The sequence below is a fragment of the Eumetopias jubatus genome, unplaced genomic scaffold (assembly GCF_037043125.1).
Source record: "Eumetopias jubatus isolate StellerSeaLion01/CBP00866 unplaced genomic scaffold, mEumJub1_p1.0 scaffold_4, whole genome shotgun sequence".
Classification (NCBI taxonomy): domain Eukaryota; kingdom Metazoa; phylum Chordata; class Mammalia; order Carnivora; family Otariidae; genus Eumetopias; species Eumetopias jubatus.
In genome coordinates this window covers 97574305-97581079 of record NW_028274810.1, presented here as the reverse complement: position 1 = coordinate 97581079, position 6775 = coordinate 97574305, and the positions used below count along the sequence as shown (strand labels likewise).

The window sequence follows — 6775 nt, the reverse complement described above, 5'->3', positions numbered from 1 at the left end:
TTTAATAACATAAATTACCAACAAGGTCCTGACTTAGTATCAAGATTAAATAAAACCTCAAAAATCTAAAAACAAGAAACAGGCTAAATCACACACTAATTTGACCAAACAAACTAATCCTGGAATATTTCCCAAATAAAAAAGTAAGCACAACTATTACATTCCATGTTTCAGAGAAGAGGCATTAAGGATGCATGCCATAAGTTTATTTACAAATGTATGGAGTATGCTGAAAACAAGAGTTTGATCCATTTTTCAAAGAGACTGCACCTCTTAAAATGTTCCTTTTCACATCTGTTTGATGGATTAATTAAAACATCCTTATTTCTGAAGCAGCTGATGTCTTATTATAAAAAAAGGTGCAGCAAATCCAGATCCAAAGTACAAAGTCATCATAAGTAGTAATCGCCACTTGTTTTCCACTGAAAATGGCAAATTCTTCCCTGGGCCTTCCTCATAGTGGCTCCTACGGACCACAGAGGTTGTGAACCTCCGGACGCTCTGTCCCGACATGGCGCTGTTGGAAGTTCTGCGAAAGGGGCAGAGCCCTAAGACCGTAGAAATGGCAGCACCACCTAGTCCTCCCCTTCTCACGACCTTGTTCCTCGGCGTACATTGTCCCCATTTCCATGAGAAACACACTGTGGCTCTGTGGGCTGAGTGAGTGTGCTCAGGGATGGTGGTGTGGGAATAACCCCCAGGCAGGGCACCCATCGTTGGGGAGGGGTCCCCAAGGAGCCCCAGCAGAGCAGATGAAGGCCACACTGCCTGGGACAAGGGTGAACCCGCAGCCGACATGAAGGATGCTCCATGGACGTCAGTTCAGGGTGGGTTTTAAGCCTGAGAGAGACTCTCCATCCTCAGAAATAGTGTCTGTGGGCCGGGGAGTGGGCAGGGGGACCCTTTCACTGACTTGCAGTCAGGCCGGTGGGATCCACCAGGACAACACAATTTGAATGAATCTTCCTGGGGCCTCATCTGTATCGCTGGTGCGTGGACCCCAGGGGATGCACAGGTTGCACCTGTAAACGTGGCCTCTGATATCTATGCAGACTCGTGAGCAGTGGGGCTGGGGGCTGCTTACAAAAGGGTGAAAAGGACAACTGAGCTCCTTTGTAATGCACCAGAGGTCTTCAGACTGCTGGCCCTTGGCTCCTGTTACCCGATGCTGGGATTTGGCCTCTGATTCCATCGTTCTCTTGAGACGGCCTCTTCTTCTGGGCACCTGTGAGCGCTCAAGGAGGTACCACTGGGATTCTGAGGGGGGAGGGAAGGGACCATGTTTGTGGGGCCATTATTTCATCGTTTCTCATCAACTCTGCCAAGAAGTATTACTCTGTTCACAGTGGGGGGCGGGGGAGACTTGTGGCTCTAGAGGGTCCACAGTGTGGCCAAGGGCATCTTGGCTACAAGGGCAGAGTGGACGGACAGCCCTTTGGAGGGCTAACCCTCCACCACACAGGACTCCCTTGGAGGCTGGTAGACACATGGTTGCTTTGCTCTGATTATTCAGTTAGAGGCTTGGATGGGGATGGTGGGATTTTACTGAGTGACACACCTTGAAAGAATGATTCTTGGTCAACCAACTCCCAGCTCGGATACCAACGAAGCCCCAGGCAGCAAATAAGTTCTTGACGAACAGTCCTGAGCACGAGTATGAGGTTTTAACAAAAAGCACATTGTATTTTTCCCAAGGCCAAAATATAATAACTTGCACCCTGAAAAGATGCGTTTTCCAAAAAAGGATCCCATTTGCAAATAGCAGAAGAGTGTTCTTGTTCATTTTTAAAAAATCTTTTCTCAGAAAAAACAATTTAAAGTTTGGATGTGTGTTTATTAGTCAGGAGTCTGAAAGAACAAAAGCTACCTTGTTGGTTGCAGGCAAATGAAAGCCACAGGGGTCTGCTTTGGGGTGGTTTTACCATACAGGAATCAACAGACCACTTCTGCAAATAATGAATTACTTAACCCTTAAGGCTACTGGGGGCCACTAAAAAGGGGTTAACGGCCAAGGCCCAGGGCTGGTGGCTGACTCAGCTGGTGGGGGTGGGATGTAAAGGAGGCTTAGAGACGTGATGTGCTCCAGGGTCCAGTTAAATTTCATAGCTTAGAAAAAACACCCGCGTCCAGCCACTGTCAGAATCTAGAATTTGTGCCTGTAGCTTTGGCCATCTGAGCCTGTAGGGGGACATTGCAGGGTGGGGGGAGGACAAGGGGAAGAAGGGGGAGGCCGAAGCATGGATGTTCCATGCAAAGGCTTCTCTGTGGCTGGTGAAAGCAATCAGTATGTGTGCATTTTCCATGCTTTCTGTACAAAGCCCCTTGTGGATCAGCCCCGTGGAGCAGAAGCAGTGTTGGGCCCTAGGGCCAGAGCCAAGGCCCGTAGCTGCCTCTTGGCCCCTAGTGTGGTACCCAGGCCCACCTGTAACAATCCATGAAGCCAGGACAAGCGTTAAAAATACACTTCACATACCCACACTGAAACCATCATAAGTCATCAATGAAGATAAAGTGCTAAAGAAAATATTCCACCCAGCAACCTTCACAGAAATCCCTTCTTTATGAATGGAAGACCAGCTTCAGATGATTCTTACATTCCTAGAAATCTGCACCAGAATGTGGCGTGTGGGGAGAGCTGAGCATCCAAGACCTCCCCCTTCTCAGCTCTGGCTCCATCCTGTGCCTCCAGGGGTCTTAGGCACACTTATGCACATCCAACCTCCATTCACATCCCCCCAACCTCTACTGCCTGACCACTCAGTCTGTCCTGGAGGAGGGATGGTGGGTGTACCTCATTGGACGTCATTTGTGCAGTGAATTCTGGAGTCATAAAGACCCAGAGACTGTTCTAGAAGAGGGCACCAGTTCTGAGTATGTATGTACCCTGGGCCCCACAGATTCTTCATCCCAGGGCGGAGGAGCACAGCTAGAGGAAGGCTGGAATAGGGCCCTCTAAAGGGCTGGACCCAAACCAGAGGCCCCTTGCTGAGGTTCATGGGCTGTACTGGTGGTAGCCATGGTCAGCCTAATAAGATGAATTCATTTGTGATGCTGCCAGAATCCTCTGGTCATCAGATGTTAGGGAGAGCAAGACAAGGAGGCAAAATATTTTGTTGGCTTTGACTCTCCTGAAGGGGTCTGAGACATGGGATTGGAGACTCAAAATAAATTCATCCCGGGTGCACCCAGCTGCTTTTCCTGGAGCCCAGGATACAGCTCCAAGAAAAGTGCCTCCCCACGCTGTCCCTGCCAAGCCCACCCCTGCTGGCCTGAGCGGGGAGTGCAGTTGAGTAGAGAGAGATTATGCAGTGGTCAGAGCACCTGTGGCCAGGTCCCGCTCTCTTACTGGCCCTGTCTGGGCAAGCAAGTGACTCCCAGGACTGAACCAGTTTTCTCTATGGCCACATGGAGGCGATGGATCTATAAAGGAGGTGATCATGGTACCTCATCTGGGATGGTTTGCTTCATGGTCAAGTTGGCTGGGCCACGGTGCCCAGATGTGTGGTCAAACACTATGCTGGATGTTTCTACAAGGGGGTTTTTAGACGAGATTATTTAAATCGGTGGACTCTGGGTAAAGCTGATTGCCCAGTCGTAATGCGGCCTCATGGAATCAGCTGAAGGCTCTCACGGAACAAAAGACCAACCTCTCCCAAGCAAGGGGGAATTGTGCAGGGGACAGCCTTCAGACTTGAACTGCAAGACGGGCTCTTCCCTGGGTCTCCAGCCTGACAACCCGCCCCGAAGATGTTGGGCTGGCGAGCCTCCACAGTCACATGAACCGGTTCCTTAGAATAAGTCTCTTTCTCTACGACACACTGTTGGTTCTGTTTCTCGGGGCAACCCAGATAAATACACCGCCTAATAGGGTTTATGAGCCACGGAACAGGCGTGGCCCAGCATCTAGCACAGTGCCCTCAAGGCGCATGAACTATTATCATAAGCAGGAGCACAGGTTTCGAAGTCCAAATGTGAATGGGCTCTAGCCCTGCCATGTCCTGTCACCCACCCACCTTCTCTGGGCCTCAGTTTCCTTATCCATAAAACGGGGATAATAGCTGCTCTCACCTGGACTTACGAGGATGCTTAAAAAGAGCTCGTGTTGGTAGAGTTTCTGGTATGGTGCGTGGAATTCATTTGTTTGCTTTTTCTACCCAATATGCATATCGGTTGTGCCACCACAGTGTGCCAGGCACGGCTCTAAACCTGGGGACACCGATGGCCCACGTCCCGGCGCCTGGGGAGCTCATGTTCCAGGCCAGAGAGGTAGACCGTAAACATGTAAACAAAGGGTTTGGGTACGTGCTGTGCAGAGAACAGTATGGGGTGCTGTGATGAGGAGACTCTGGGGAGGTGACACTGGAGACTCAGTGACACTTGTAGAGATCTGAGAGGGGTATTTATTGCATCATCCTTGTTGTTAGTGACAACGGATCATGCTGACACCCCACTTCCCGAAAGGCATTTCCCCAGTTGAGCCAGGGCTCCTGGCCAGTATATTTTCTCGGGCTTGGATGTCCCTCCTGTCCCCAACCTCCTGAGTGTTTCACAGGCTTTATACCCAGGCAGTAACGGTTTCAACTGGCAATAATTTAAAGCTCTTCTTCCCCAGAGTCACGTTCCTTCCAAATCTCTGGGGTGCAGCCGGCAGACATGGGGGTTGGTTGGTACCCATCGAGCACTCATCTCTGGCTCCGGGTTGCCCCTCCTCCACCCACTCGTTCATTCAGTGAATGACCCCCATGCTGTGCAGGGCTTGTGTTTCTAAGGAAACGGCGGGAGTCCACTCACTATTAGGAATAAAATAGACTCATGAGGTGGGAATTCACCCCCTGAGGCCCATTAGAACAAGGCTGTGGTAGGAATTTCACAGCTTGGGGCACCATTTCCCTAGGATTCTGAGAGAAACAAGTTGCGACTTTTGCGGGGGGCCCAGTTGGACGCAGGGCCTTTAGCGGTGTCCCTCATAGGGTGCTCCTGGGGGGTGGGGATCAGACGCTGTGACAACGGGCAGCGATTCTGACCCCACACAAGTCTCAGTGAGTCTGTGGCCAGGCTGGGGAGGTGCTGATGTGAGATTGTTTTGTGGCTCAAACTCTCAGCCTCTGAGCCCTTGATGCACACCCCCCCTCCCCCGCCATGGTCTTTTCCTCAGTCCCTCCAGTAGCTCACCAGCAGCAGAGCTCCCCTCTCCTGACCGAAAACTTCCATGAGCCTTCATTCACAGTAAGGCGCACACAGTGGCTGGAAGCTGAGGCCTGGCATGCACACAGCACCTCACGCTCCTGACGACCACTTTCAGGCAGCTCGTACTATTTTCTCAAGGGAAGTGGTACCTGCACTGAGGGGGGGGCCCCCAGAGGTGGCTCCCTCCAGTGCGGAGGGGCCGTGGAGTGTGGCAAAGATGCTGCCCACCTCCCCACCTGCCCAGGGACTCTGTGACAAGACAGCTCCCTGAGCTAGGGGTCTCCTCCCCTGGAGCCGACAATGCTGGGGGCCAGCAGGGGTGACTGAGTCTCCTCAGGGGTGAAGGGGGGAGAAGAGTAGGGAAAGAAAGTAGGTGCAGAGGAAAAGAGCGAGGGAGAGAAAGATGCAGGATTCAGCTGAAGCCACCCGCTGAGGCCTTCCCCCCATATGACGGTTAATTTTATGCATCAACTTGCATAAAAGTGTGGGTGGGCAGCATCCAATCTGTTGGGGGTCTCAATAGAATAAATAGAATAAGAAAGTGGAGGAAGGGAGAATTACTCCCCCCACCTTTCTCTGTCTGCATGACGGCTTGAGCTGAGTCTTCTCCTGCCCTCGGTCTAGAACCTAGACTCATGGCTCTCTTGGTTCTCAGGCCTTTGGACTCAGACTAGCGCTACCCCACTGGTTTTCCTTGGGTCTCCCTCCAGCTGCCCAACTGCAGATAGGGGGACTTCTCAGCTTCCATACTCACGTGAACCAATCCCTTATAATCTAGATGGATGGATGGACGGACGGACAGACAGACAGTAACAGCTATATAGAATACCTATCTCCGGGGGGTTCTGTTTCTCTGGAGAGCCCTGGCTAATACACCCAACTACCCATTCTTGAGTTTACCCACTCCTCGTTCGCAGGATCTCATTTACATCTTTCACGGTGCTTATCTCTACCTGTAATTTCAGTTCTGTCTCCTTGTTTGTTTTGTGTCCCCCCCCGCCCCCCACCATAAGAATTGAGGCCAAGCGAGCCGGGGGCCCTGTCTTCTTACTCAATGCACCCCCACACTGCCCGGACCCCCAGTGCCTGGCCCTTCGCAAGCGCAGAAATAGCAGGGAGCAATGCAAGGACACATAAAGGAATATATTGTGAGAAACAATGGAGAGGTGTTTCTCAGAAACACCCCAGGGGCTTCTCTCAGGCCCCGTCTACGTCTCAGTCCCCAACGGGGTCTGATGCGGCGGACACTGTCACTTGGTAACAACCCGCCGGGCACATGACATGGTTTCGTATTATCTCTGCCCAAAGTGCCTTCTTGCACATCCAGGAAAGCAGTGCCTGTCACAACCTGTGCTCCCAAGAAATGTCACACACACCCTAAGGCCACTGAGGGAGGGAGGTTTCTTTGTTGGTCCAGAGCAACCTGCTTTTTTGGAATCCTGGCCTCGGAGACAGTTCGCTGCAAGTTCTAGAGATGACAGGTCGGAGCGGGGCCAGCACAGAGACCGGCCAGGCATTAGTTGGCCGAGGAGGGACTCGAACTGGGGGGCCAGGGCGGGGGCCGGGGAAGGGGCACAGCTGCTTGCAT

The 6775-nt window shown here is 51.9% G+C and overlaps 1 pseudogene; it reads right to left on the bottom strand.

Annotated features, from left to right (window-relative positions):
• Window positions 1-282: 282 nt before the first annotated feature.
• LOC114213334 (cytochrome c oxidase subunit 7C, mitochondrial pseudogene) lies at window positions 283-565 on the bottom strand (annotated as a pseudogene).
• Between the last annotated feature and the right edge of the window lie 6210 nt (window positions 566-6775).